Source organism: Cnephaeus nilssonii, assembly GCF_951640355.1.
Source record: "Cnephaeus nilssonii genome assembly, chromosome: 14".
NCBI lineage: Eukaryota > Metazoa > Chordata > Mammalia > Chiroptera > Vespertilionidae > Cnephaeus > Cnephaeus nilssonii.
The window spans coordinates 49,784,062-49,799,088 of record NC_137085.1 but is presented as its reverse complement, the minus strand read 5'-3'; positions in this window follow the sequence as shown (position 1 = coordinate 49,799,088).

Sequence of the window (15,027 nt, the reverse complement as noted above, 5' to 3'; positions counted from 1 at the left end):
CAAAACTTAGATGGTTAAAATAACAACCATTTATTTAACTCATTATTTTATACTAGAAGCCCGGTGCACGAAATTCGTGCACGGCGGGGGATTGTCCCTCAGCCCAGCCTGTACCCTCTCCAATCTGGGACTCCTGGAGGGATGTCCGACTGCCCGTTTAGGCCCGATCCCTGGGATCGGGCCTAAACGGGCAGTCGGACATCCCTCTCACAATCCAGGACTGCTGGCTCCCAACTGCTTGCCTGCCTGCCTTCCTGATTGCCCCTAACCGCTTCTGCCTGCCAGCCTGATCACCCCCTAACCACTCCGCTGCCAGCCTGGTTGATGCTTAACTGCTCCCCTGCCAGCCTGTTTACCCCCAACTTCCCTCCTCTGCCGGCCTGGTCACCCCTAACTGCCCTCTCCTGCAGGGTTGATCACCTCCAACTGCCCTCCCTTGCAAGCCTGGTCCCTCTCAACTGCCCTCCCTTGCAGGCCGGGTGCCTCCCAACTGCCCTCTCCTGCTGGCCATCTTGTGTCCACATGGGGGCAGCTATATTGTGTGTTGCAGTGATGACCAATCTGTATATTACTCTTTTATTAGATAGGATAGAGGCCTGGTACAGGGGTGGGGGCCAGCTGGTTTGCCCTGAAGGGTGTCCCGGATCAGGGTGGGGTTCCCTTGGGGTGTGGAGCGGTCTGAGCGAGGGGCCTGTGGTGGTTTGCAGGCCGGCCACGCCCCTTGGCAACCCAAGGGGAGGCCCTGGTATCTGGAATTTATTTTCCTTCTACAATTGAAACTTTGTAGCCTGGAGCGGAGCCAAGCCTGCTGTTCCCTCCGGGGTGGCAGCCATCTCTGTGGCAGTTAATTCACCTTCTACAATTGAAACTTTGTAGCCTTAAGCGGGTGAGCCCGGCCAGGGTGTGCAGAAAGCTTTGCTTCCCCTGTTGCCACCGGCAACCCTGGCCTGCTCTCTCAAGCTCCATTCTGCCGCCATTTGTTTGAATTTGTTTACCTTCTATAATTGAAACTTTGTAGCTTGAGTGGAGGCTTAGGCCTGCAACGGCTATGGAAAGCTTGGCTTGCTCTGTTACCTGGGAAACCTTGCTCACTGTGGCTGTAGCCATCTTGGATTGGGGTTAATTTGCATACTCGCCCTGATTGGCTGGTGGGCGTGGCTTGGCTGGTGGGCGTGGCTTATGTAGCGGAATGATGGTTAATTTGCATATTACCATTTTATTAGAGAGGACTAGAGGCCCGGTGCATGAAAATTCATGCACTGGAGGGGAGGTCCCTCAGCCCAGCCTGCCCCCTCTCACAGTCTGGGAGCCTTCAGGGGTGGGAGGCGACCCGGCAATCAGGGGAAGGTGACACCCATCACACTTCTGCTGCTACCACTGCCAGCAGTGTAAGCCTTGGCTGGCCCTGGTTACCTGAGCCTCGGGCGGTCCTGGGCGGCTGGGCAGCCGCCATCTGAGGCTTGCCTGCACCTCAGGCTGGCTCTGGGCGGCTGGGGGGCTGAGGGGACTGGGGGACTCCAGAGGCAGGTGCGTGGGTCCGCCTGGGGGCCCGGCCTTGCCATGCACCTGCCACTCTGGTGGGACTGAGGGGACTGGGCGCTGCCATCTTGTGGCTCTGGGCACCACCATCTTTGAGGGCATGGCAGCTAATTAGCATATTCCCTCCTTATTGGCTGTGGGTGCCACCATCTTTGAGGGCAGGGCAGTCAATTAGCATATTCCCTCTTTATTAGATAGGATATCAACAATTTGGGCTGGGCTCCACTGAGCAGTTCTGCAGGTCTCAAGTGATGACTGGATGGTCTAGAATAGTCTCACCTTAGATGATTTGTCTCTGTTTCATATGGTTCTAGCCTGGACTTGTTCACATGGTGGATGAGCAGGGTTCTAAGAGAACCCTGGGCTCGGAATTGGCACCAGATTTTATTGACCAAAGGAAGTTTCAAGGCTAGCCCAAATTTAAGGAGAGAAAATCAGCTCCCCTTCTTAACAGGAGGAGCTGCAAAGACTCATTGCAAAGAGGTAGGCAGGGAAATAATTATGGCCATTTTTGTAATTAAAACGCAATCTCCTACTATCCCTAGTTGTAATAGGTTGCCCAATGGTAAATTTTTAAGGCATTAGTAATCTTGTTATTGTATTTATCTTGATCTTCTAATCTTTGGTCCTATCACATGTTACTTCTGTAAGTGTGCTTCATATATTTGCTGGTTCAGGCTGGATTTGTTTGTCACATGACCAGTTGATGCTAGTAAACTTTGATTTACCTAAAATTTGTGACCCAGAATCATTTTATCTAATCCAAGCTAAGTCAAAACTAGATACTTTCTTGAGTGACCCCCTCAGAATATATATCATGATACTATCTGAAAGACAGTAGGAATTATTGTTTTGTTTGTTTTAAATCCATAGCAATAAAAATTACTTTTAGGAATATCAGAGTAATATTTAGTTTCTTAAAACTTATCACAAGTTACAGTAGAATTAATAAAGATAAAAAGACTGACAATATCCTGTTAGCAAGAATATAGAGCAAGTGAGACTTTCATATATCGCTGGTGTGAGTGCAAATTGATTCAATCAAATTGGAAACCTGGGCAGTTTTTACATACCTACTACCCTAGGAGCAATTCCACTTATATACACTGAGTGGCCAGATTATTATGACCACCTGACGTTTGTAGGCAAATTAGCCGTACACTGAATCGTATGGGATATAGAAGCTGAAGGCCTGTTCGAACACCTTTGCTGTATGCAGTTACCAAGATAAAACGTCTCAAATTCGCACAGGAACACAAGGATTGGACAGTGGAGCATTGGAAAAAAGTCATGTGGTCCGATGAATCACGTTTCCAGTTGCGTCATGCAGATGGCAGAGTGAGAATTTCGCAGAAATAGCATGAAAGCATGCACCCCACATGCATGAGTACAACCCTTCAAGCTGGTGGGGGCAGTGTTATGGTTTGGGGCATGTTTTCCTGGCATGATTTGGGCCTTTTAATTCATGTGGAACAATATCTGAATAGCACAACATACCTTGATCGTTGCTGATCAAGTTTATCCTATCATGTTGATGGCATATCCCAATGGAGATGGCTTCTTCCAACAAGACAATGCTCCATGCCACAGTGCTCATATTGTGCAGGAGTGGTTTCAAGAACATGAGGGAGACTTTACCTTGCTTAGGAGGCCCCCACAATCACCAGATCTCAATCCAATTGAGCATTTGTGGGAAGAAGTTAAAAGAGCCATCAGGCAGCTGGTTCCACAACCATCAAATCTCACAGAACTGGACAGTGCTATTCATCAGGCATGGTGTCAGATTCCTCGCATCACCTTTCAACATCTTGTGGAGTCAATGCCAAGAAGAATCACTGCAGTATTGAAGGCAAAAGGTGGCCCAGCAAAGTACTGATGGGGTGGTCATAATAATCTGGCCACTCAGTGTATATGCAATATAAATTAGTGCATATATCCAACAAAGTATGTACAAGAATGTTCATATTGGCTTTAGTTATAATAGCTCTAAATTGGAAATCACCAAGATGTCTATAAATAGGAAAATGGATGAACAGTTTGCAGTATATTCATACAATGGAATACTACACTGTGATAAAAAAGAATGAATTACTAATATATGCCACAATGTGAGTGAATCTCAAAAAATTATGCTGAGTAAATGAAACCTGGCACAAAAACTACATTCAGTATGATTCCCTTTATGTAAAGTTCATGAAGATGCAAATTTAGTGTTAGAAGTCAAAACTTTGGGGAAATTGGTGGTGCTCACTAGGGAAAGCAAAAAAGAAACTTTTGGGTGATAGTGATCCTATATAATAAAACCCTAATATGCAAATCGACCAAACGGCAGAATGACCAGTTTCTATGATGCGCACTGACCACCAGGGGGCAGATGCTCAACACAGGAGATGCTCCCTGGTGGTCAGTGCGCTCCCACAGGGGGAGCACTGCTCATCCAGAAGCTGAGCTCATGGCTGGTGAGTGCAGTGGCAGTGGCGGGAGCCTCTCCCAACTCTGCTGCAGGCGGGAGGTAAAGAGTGAGGGGTCCTGGACTGTGAGAGGGCGTAGGCTGGGCTGAGGGACTCCCTCTCCCCCTCCCCCAGTGCACGAATTTTGTGCATTGGGCCTCTAGTATTCTATATTATGATCTGGATAGTGGCCACAGGAGAATTTATATATGTAAAAATAGTGAACTATACACTTACGTAGATATAATAAATGTGTGTATAATAAATGTGTGTACTAGTATATGTCTTTACTCACATAATTATATAGATGCCCTTCTTAGAAAAAGTAATTTTTAATATCTATCTATTAATTATATTAATGAAAATATAAATCCTACCCCTGGCCTCAGGGTTGATCTGTATAGAGAAATAAAAAGCTTTTTGTTCTTCCTCCTCCTCTTTCAGAGATTAATTAGGATAAAGCCCAATAACAATTTGATCTGGTCAAAAGTAAGGAAAAGCTAAATTTAAAAGCTGCTGCAGGTTCTGTCATTAAAGATATTGATGAGAGGTTGATTGTTTTGTTTTTGTGGAAAGGTATGGTAGTGTGTGTATGCATGTGTGTAAATATGTATGTATATGTGTGACCATGTGTGTACATATGCTCTGTGAGTGCATGTGGTGAATGTGTATGTATGTACATGTGCATTTTCTGCTATTTCCATAGGAGGAGTGAGGAGGCATAGCTTTCCTCTAAAATTGCAAAGGTTTCATGAAAGGGTGTATTGCTTTGAGTCTCAAAATTTTGCTGAAGATCCTGAGTGCTATTATTGTAGATATAAATGCAGTTATGGGGAAATGTTCAGTTTCAGATTAATTGCTCTGGGTGGAGCACAGAGCCTAGGACTAGTATATTACTCCTATGTTAGGGAGTAAGATATTTCTAAAGTAGGATTAGCATCTCACTGTGAATAAAAAAGGAAGGGCTCTCTGGGGCAAAGTAAACTTTGAAGGAGGGTGGTAGAAACAAGTCTAGGAACTGTGGTGTTCACCCAAGGGAGCACTTATTTCTGTTCCTTTGGACCTTTAACATCCATTTCTATGTCTTTTTCTACATTGTAATTCACTTTATGTCTCTCACAATTCTCCACAAAAGCCTAGTAGCCATTCTGTAGCCTTATATTAGTGGTGTTGTGGGATCCGTGGGCAGGGAATTAAGAGAAAAGGCAGTAAATGGAAGAGCAGCTTTATCACCTCGCTTCTTCCTGAGGCCAATGTAACTAGAACCACAGGGTTTTAGTGAGGGGGAGGATGGTGATCCTAGAATTCTCAAGGCCATCAAGAGTGAAGTGAACCAAACCCCACTATTGTAGGGATGGTTGTGGAGTTATGTGACAACAGAGAAGCTGCTGTAGCATGGACAAATGCAGGAGGGGATGGGATACCAATCCCTGAGGTGAGGCAGATATTGGAAAGGTGGGGGAAGGGAGGAGTGAGCCAACAATTGGCTCACAGTATTTTAATATCTTTGATAAAGAGACTGGAATGACATGTGAATGAGATGATAGGAAAGAATGAGACCTATTGGATTTTTTTTTCATTTGTTGAAATATACCTTGTGTATATTTTATTATTATTATTATTTTAAATATATTTTATTGATTTTTTACAGAGAGGAAGGAAGAGGGATAGAGAGCTAGAAACATCGATGAGAGAGAAACATCGACCAGCTGCCTCCTGCACACCCCCCACCGGGGATGTGCCCACAACCAATGTACATGCCCTTGACCGGAATCGAACCCGGGACCCTTCAGTCCGCAGGCCGACGCTCTATCCACTGAGCCAAACCAGTTTTGGCTACCTTGTGTATATTTTAAACAGTCAAAATAAAGAGCTAAAATGCATTTGCATTTAGCTTCCTGATATAATGAAATTATGGGGACAAATTGAAGCAAGATACAAATTTTAAAAGTGAGGTTATACTCAAAAGATGTTACCCATGGACACAGACAATGGGGTGGTGAGGGCCTGGGGTGGGGGGGAGGATGGGAGCAGGCTAGAAGAGGTTAATGGGGGAGGGGAAAGGAGGACCTATGTAATACTTTTAACAATAAAATATATATATATGATTGAATGAAATGATGACATAGAGGAAAAAAAGATATTCCTTGAGGATTTCAGTTATTCTGAATTATTCATAGATCAGTGTGTGTGTGTGTGTGTGGGGGGGGGGATCATGGATTAGAAATGAATGTGATTAAAATTGGTGCATATCTTCAGCAACTTTATCCAAAGTCAGCAAATATGCTCAATGAATTTTAATTGTCAAAAGGTCAAAAGGAACTCAAGGAGAGTGAATGTAATTGAGTCAGGGGCATGCACTTGTCAGATTTTGTATTCAGTAACTTCAGTAAAGCAACTCTCACAATATTGCTAGAAGATTTTTATATGTCCCACTAGAGGCCTGATGCACAAAATTCATGCAAGAGTAGGCCTTCCTTTCCCCGGCTGCTGGCACCAGCTTCCCTCTGGCCCCTGGGACCTGGGCTTCCCTGGCAGCCCCGGCTTCGTCTGAAAGGTCATCTGGAAGGATGTCCAGTCTAATTAGCATATTATGCTTTTATTATTATAGATAGTCTTTGAGTTTAAGTAGAAATAGAATAGATGCCCCTGAATGTCTCGTTTGAAGCAGAAAGCCCAATCGGGCCAATAGTAGAGGTAGTATTGTATACAGAGGAAGTATGATTTCCCTGTATCTCTTCTGGGCTTAATCCCAATCCATATATAGTAACTAGCATGATAACTTTGAATGTGGCCCAGTTTGGGAGCAGTCAATTCAACCATGGCGTAGTCATTAAAGTATCTAGACCTACATGGTCATTCTATTTGCTACTATGTATAGAATCAGTTTATCATTTTCTAGTAAATTATTTTCAAGATTCCTAAAGTGATTATTTTCTATTCTTGTTGGTAGGCATTTATCTGTGGGTTAAAAATACTTAGTCATTTAAATACTCGATGATGTATTATTAGTGTGCTAAGGTTGCCATTAAAAATACCACAAACTGGGAGGAACCAAGATGGTGGCAAAGGTAAACAACTAAACTGCTGCCTCGCACAACAATTTTAAAACTACAACTAAAAGACAAAATATCTACCACCCAGAACCACGGGAAAGCTGGCTGAGTGAATGATTTACAACTAAGAAGGAAAGAGAAAGGAGCACAAACGCTGAAAAGCTGAGGTACGGAGGCGTGCGAATCAGGCTGGTGGTGGGAGACTGGGCGTGTGGCTTTTTTTCAACCTGAAGGGAGACAAGCTCCCGATCACTCTGAAATCCAGTTTCTGGGGACACTCGGGGGACCCAGACGCCTACGGGGAGAAGCTGGGCTCTTGGCCATCGAAAAGTGAGAGTGACTTTTTTGCAGAGGTGTGCCCAGCAATCATTGTTTACTGCACAGGAGCGTGGGACTCAGGGACTTGGAAACATGGAAAGGCAGAGACTGCTGATGGCAGCCATCGCCGTTTGCCACACCCTAGCCTAGTGACGCCCTGAGACCCCGCCCTGCCCTGAGACCCTGCCCCACACATTCTACAAACCCACCCAGGCTCCACACAGCGGCTTTTGCATATAAATGGCCTGCTTTGTGGAAGCTTAACCAAATAAACTGCAGTTCCAGTCAGACTGCTCCAAAATCGCCAAACCCCAAGCAAAGAGGAGAAAACTGTAGTTCTTGCTGTAGCTCCTGCTGGGTGGCCTCAGACAGTAGTTGACCTGCACCCCATTGGAGATCCAGTAACTAGTGTATCTAGTGGTCGGTGTGAGACGACACCAGATTTCAACCACTCTCATAAGGGACACATTCAAGAGGCAGACTCAGTGAGCACCAAAGCCCTACTGGAACAAGTCCTGCCCCATAAACGTGTCTCCAGCACTGCAATTCTTCCATTATAGACACAGCGGGTCCTCACAGCCAATTGGCCTGGAGGTCAATTCCTCCCAGTGACACCAACAATCAAGACTTAACTACAACAAGGCTGTACACACAGTCTACAAAGGGGTGCACCAAGAGTGTCCACCTCAGGTAACTGGGAGGCTGACCTGTTGAACCAATAGGACACCTAGTACACAAAGCTACCCTACCAACTCAGGGAAGCAGCGAAAATGAGGAGGCAAGAAAACAGATAACAAACGAAAGAAATGGAGGAGAACAAACAAATGGACATAGAGTTCAAAACCACGGTTATAAGATTTTTCAAGAATTTCATGGAAAAGTCCGATAAATTTAATGAGACCATCGAGGATATGAAAAAGGACCAACTAGAAATTAAACATACACTGACTGAAATATTATACAGAGACCCAACAGCAGACTAGAGGATCACAAGAATCAAGTCAAAGATTTGGAATACAAAGAGGCAAAGGACACTCCTCCAGAGAAGCAAGAAGAGAAGAGAATTCAGAAAGTTGAAGATAGTGTAAGAAGCCTCTGCCTCTGGGACAACTTCAAGCGTACCAACATAAGAATTATGGGAGTGCCAGAAGAAGAGAGAGAGCAAGACGCTGAAAACCTATTTGAAGAAATAATGACCGAAAACTTCCCCCAGCTGGTGAAAGAAATAGACTTACAAGTCCAGGAAGCACAGAGAACCCCAATCAAAAGGAATCCAAAGAGGACCACACCAAGACACATCATAATTAAAATGCCAAGAGCAAAAGACAAAGAGAGAATCTTACAAGCAGCAAGAGAAAAACAGTTAGTTACCTACAAGGGAGCACCCATACGATTGTCAGCTGATTTCTCAACAGAAACTATGCAGGCCAGACGGGAGTGGCAAGAAATATTCAAAGTGATGAATAGCAAGAAACTACAACCTAGACTACTCTACCCAGCAAAGTTATCATTCAGAATTGAAGGCCAGATAAAGAGCTTCACAGATAAGAAAAAGCTAAAGGAGTTCATCACCACCAAACCAGTATTATATGAAATGCTGAAAGGTATTCTTTAAAAAGAGGAAAAAGTAAAGATAAAAATTATGAACAACAAATACATATTTATCAACAAGTGAATCTAAAAGTCAAGTGAATTAAAAATCTGAGGAACAGAATAAACTGGTGAACATAATAGAATCAGGGGCATAGAATCGGAGTGGATTGATAATTCTCAGGGGGAAAGGGGTGTCTGTGGGGGGTACGAGAAGAGACTGGACAAAAATCATACGCCTATGGATAAGAACAGTGGGGGGAGGTAAGGGCAGAAGAGGGGGTGGGAACTGGATGGAGGGGAGATATGGGGGGAAAAAAGGAGAAACAATTGTAATAATCTGAACAATAAAGATTTATTAAATTAAAAAAAATACCACAAACTGGGCCGAAACCGGTTTGGCTCAGTGGATAAGAGTGTCGGCCTACAGATTGAAGGGTCCCAGGTTCGATTCCGGTCAAGGGCACGTACCTTGGTTGCGGGCACATTCCCAGTGGGGGGTTGTGCAGGAGGCAGCTGATCGATGTTTCTCTCTCATCGATGTTTCTAACTCTCTATCCCTCTCCCTTCCTCTCTGTAAAAAATCAATAAAATATATTTTTAAAAAATATACCACAAACTGGGTGGCTTAAACAAGAGAAATTTATTTTCTCATTGTTTGGAGGCTGGAAATCTGAGATTAAGGGATTAGTCCTGGATGGCATGGATCAGTGGTTAGAGCACTGGCCCTCGCACCAAAAGGTCTCGGATTCAATTCTTGGTCAAAAGCATGTACCTGGGTTGTAGGTTTGATCTCCAGCCTAATCGGAGTGTGTATGGGAAGCAATGAGTTGATGTGTCTCTCTCACATGGATGTTACTTTCTCTTTCTCTCTCCCTTTCACTGTCTCCAAAAATCAGTGGGTGAGGATTAAAAAAAATGTGTTGGCAAGTTTGGTTCCTCCTGATGCCTGTCTCCTTGACTTGCAGATGTCTACCTTCTCGCTCTGTCCTCACATGATTTTTTTTCTGTCTATATGTGTGCATCTCTGGTGTCTCTCTCTCTTCTTATAAGGCTATTAGTCATATTGGATTAGGGTCTCAACCATATGCCCTTTTTTAACCTTAATTACCTGTTTAAAAGTCCCTAATACAGTCCCATTGCAGGTTAGGACTTGTTGATCTGAAAAACTAAACACTTTATTCAGGAATGGCAGAGAACTGCAATTTGGGACATGTAAGCTATGGCAAAGAGAGGTACATTCTTTTATAGAGGAAAGGGAGGAGCTGTTATAAACAAAGAGTTATTAGATAAAACTGGGAGTTTGAAGTGTAGTGGCTTTTCACTGGCTGGGCCATGGTTGCAGGGGAGGAAAATAATCTTCCTACTGCTGGGGTAGCAGAGTAGAAAACAATCTTCCTGTTGGAAATGCAAGGAACTTTTCTTTATGTTTGGGTCAGCCCACAAAGAGTGGTAGGGCATGGGACCTTCCCCTTCTGGCTATCACAACTCCAAAATTGATTGAGTTCTCTTTTAAAAATTTTCCCAGACTTCAACATACGAATTTAGGGGAGAGGGAGACACAATTCAGTCCATAGGATATTGATGCATTCATGAGCTTGAAATTCTCTCTTTACCCCTTTTTCTTTCAAGATGACAACTTATTACTAATTATAAACAGCAAAATACCTTAGGTAACAGATAAATTACTATTAGAAAATCTCTTGGAAATAATTTAGAAATTTAAAATTTACTTCAGCCAGGTATAAACTCAGATTGCTAGGAGCTGAATAAATTATAACTACATATCAAATTTTTTTTCTTTTTAATTCACTTAATTATGCAAAAATAATTTTGTGACTTTTGTGTTAACAATGAAAATGGTTATAGTTAGTATTTCTTATCAATAATTTTATTACTTTATTTTTATTTAAGTGTATTACATATCTTTTTTTATTGTTTAAAGTATTACATATAGTAGTACATATATCTCCTTTTTTCCCCCCCCATTGATCTTCCCCCATCCTCCCTCCCCCCTGTCGCATGCCCTCATCCCACCCCCCCAGTGTCTTGTGTCCATTGGTGTGCTTATATGCATGCATACAAGTCCTTTGGTTGATCTATTTCCCTCCCTCCCCAACACTCCCCAGCCTTCCCACTGTAATTTGACAGTCTGTTAAGTGCTTTACTGCCTCTGTATCTATCTTTTTATTCATCAGGTTATAATGTTCTTTATTCTCCATCAATGAGTGAGATCATGTGGTATTTTTCTTTCATTGCCTGGCTTATTTCACTTAACATAATGCTCTCCAGGTCCATCCATGCTGCTGCAAATGCTAAGAATTCCTTCTTTTTTATAGCAGCGTAGTATTCCATTGTGTAGATGTACCACAGTTTTTTAATCCACTCATCTGCTGATGGGCATTTAGGCTGTTTCCAAATCTTAGCTATGGTGAATTGTGCTGCTATGAACATAGGGGTGTATATATCCTTTCTGATTGGTGTTTCTAGTTTCTTGGGATATATTCCTAGAAGTGGGATTACTGGGGCAAATGGGAGCCCCATTTTTAGTTTTTTGAGGAAACTCCATACTGTTTTCCACAGTGGCTGCACCAGTCTGCATTCCCACCAGCAGTGCACGAGGGTTCCTTTTTCTCCACATCCTCGCCAGCACTTATCATTTGTTGATTTGTTGATGATTGCCATTTTGACAGGTGTGAGATGGTACCGCATTGTCGTTTTGATTTGCATCTCTTGGATAATTAGTGACTTGAGCATGTTTTCATGTGTCTCTTGGCCTTCCTTCTTACTTCTTTCGAAAAGATTCTATTTAGGTCTGTTGCCCATTTTTCTATTGAATCATTTATCTTCCTTTTATTAAGTTGTATAAGCTGCCTGTAGATGTTGGAGATTAAACCTTTATCAGTGATAACATTTGCAAATATGTTCTCTCATACAGTGGGCTTTCTTGTTGTTTTGTTGATGGTTTCTTTTGCTGTGAAAAAGCTTTTTATTTTGATGTAGTCCCATTTGTTTATTTTCTCTTTAGCTTGCATTGCCCTAGGAGCAGTATCGGTGAAGAAATTGCTTCGGCATATGTCTGAGATTTTGCTGCCTGTGGATTGCTCTAGTATTTTTATGGTTTCCCATCTTATGTTTAAGTCCTGTATCCATTTTGAGTTTATTTTTGTGTATGGTGTAAGTTGGTGGTCTAGTTTCATTTTTTTTTTTTTGCATGTATCTGTCCTATTTTCCCAATACCACTAGTTGAAGAGACTGTCTTGACTCCATTGTATGTTCATGCCTCCTTTGTCAAATATTAATTGAGCATAGTGGTTTAGGTCGATATCTGGATTCTCTATTCTATTCCATTGATCTATATGTCTGTTCTTGTGCCAGTACCAGGCTGTTTTGAGAACAGTGGCTTTGTAATACAGCTTGAAATCTGGTATTGAGATCCCACCTACTCTGTTCTTCTTTCTCAGGATTGCTGTGACTATTCCGAGTCTTTTTTTATTCCAGATGAATTTTTGGAGAGTTCTTTCTAGGTTTGTGAAATAGGCTGTTGGTATTTTAATGGGGAGTGCATTGAATCTATAGATTGCTTTGGGTAGTATGGACATTTTAATGATGTTGACTCTACCAATCCATGAACATGGTATGTTCTTCCATCTGTTTACGTCTTCCTCTGACTCCTTTTTCAGTGTCCTGTAGTTTTCCACGTATAGGTCTTTTACCTCCTTAGTTAAGTTTATTCCTAGGTATCTTAATTTTTTTGGTGTGGTGGTAAATGGGATTGCTTTTTTAGTCTCTCTTTCTGTAAGTTCACTATTGGTGTATAGAAATGCCATAGATTTTTTGGCATTAATTTTGTATCCTGCTACATTGCCGAATTCATTTATTAAGTCTATTAGTTTTTTTATGGAGTCTTTCAGGTTTTTTATGTACAATATCATGTCATCTGCAAATAAAGACAGCTTTACTATATATCAAATATTAATCTTAAAAATTCAGTTATCTAAAATGTTAGTCACTGGCAAGTAAACAACAACAACAAAAAAAAACTGCATAGAAAAATGACACTGTGAGAAAGAATAAAATGATCTGATCTCTTTGTTTAAGAACTAGTGATCTGTCTTTTTTACTTTGCAAATTAAAACAATCTCAAAACCCTTTTTTCCTTTTAACGATCATATTAGTTCTAAAATAGCCAAAGCAAATAATTTTGTTTTCTAAACCTAGATAGTTAAAATGAAATGTTTTCCTTAAAAAAACAAAGAACCCAATAATTCCAATTAGTAAGTTCTACAAATATGTATTTAGAAAAGAAAGAGCGTTGCATATATAACCCAAGAGATAGAAGCTCTATGTACATTTTATCTTAATAGCTATTCAAACTTTAGGCAGAGCCAGGTGGGTACTTAAAATATCGGGGGGACTACATTTTCAAATATATATATTTTTATTGATTTCAGAGAGGAAGGAAGAGGGAGAGAGAGAGAGGATGATTGATTGGCTGCCTCCTGCATACCACCCAGGTATATGCCCAAATCAGGAATCAAACCAAGACCTGCTGGTTCATAGGTCAATACTCAACCACTGAGCCATGTCGGCCAGGCTCTGGAGGAGACCACTTTGTAAAGTATATGATTGTCTAATCACTATGTTGTATACCTGAAACTAATACAAAATAATATTCAATGTAAACCATAATTGAAAAATAAAAAAATAACAGCTATTCATTTTAGAAAAAGAGGAAAGAGTGTACTGAGGTAAATAATTTTGAAAGATGATTATTCTGATTTGGCTCGCCTACTTTTTAAATAATCATGGGATGGATGCAAGAGAAGCAGCCTGTGGTTGCTTGATTGGTTTGTCTGCAAGTCTGGAGTGGCTCTTGAGTGCTGGCAAGGTTCAGTGTGCTTGTTCTCACAGAAATTATCCCCATTTTGAAAGTCCAAACCTTCATTGGGGCTTAAAATAAGACATTACAGCCCCACAGTATAAATATAAAAGACGTTTAGCCGAAACCGGTTTGGCTCAGTGGATAGAGCGTCGGTCTGCGGACTGAAAGGTCCCGGGTTCGATTCCGGTCAAGGGCATGTACATTGGTTGTGGGCCCATCCCCGGTGGGGGGTGTGCAGGAGGCAGCTGGTCGATGTTTCTCTCTCATCAGATGTTTCTAGCTCTCTATCCCTCTCCCTTCCTCTCTGTGAAAAATCAATAAAATATATTTTTTAAAAAAAAGACGTTTAAAATTTGGTTTTCAATATTTGAGTTAGAAAAAGTTTGCAATCTGTTCTTTTTCTCCAATAACCATAACCACAGATTTCATCCACTGTAAATATCTTAATTTTACTTTTGTTGTTGCTGCTCAATGACATTTTCCGAGAGAAAAGAAATTTTTATATACTTGTATGTTTCACTTTAATAGTTTCTAGAATGTCTTATGAACATTAAGAGGAAGTCTCACCCCTTTCTCCCTGCCGCCCCCCGACACTGGTAAATAAATGCACTCCGAAAGCCTATAAAGCAATGATAAAAATCTATTACAATATCCACAAAAATGCCGTTATAATGAGAAGTTGCCTTCAAAAGCTTTTAGTACCTTGCTTTATAGGGTAAAGTTTAGAGAACAATGTGGTAATTCACATTGAGTTCCACAAAGGTAAATATGGTTTAAAGTAGTCCAAAAATCAGAATTAATAAATTTTAAAACAATAAAAATGATTGTCTTTCTGAGCCCAAAACTTGTTTCATTTTTTTATCTTTAATACCTAGGAAATACATATTTGTTTTAGAAAATAGAGATAAACACAATAGAAAAAAATCAATTGAATTTCTACCTTCTTCTAGAGAAAACCACTGTGAATTTTAAAATATTAATACCTTTAGAGCCCTAGCCATTTTGGCTCAGTGGATAGAGCGTTGGCCTGTGGACTGAAGGGTCCCAGGTCGATTCTGGTCAAGGACATCTACCTTGGTTGCAGGCTCCATCCCCAGCATGGTGTCTCTCTCACATTGATGTTTCTCTCTCTCTCTCTCTCTCTCTCTCTCTCTCTCTCTCTCTCTCCCCTTTCCCTTCCACTCTTTCT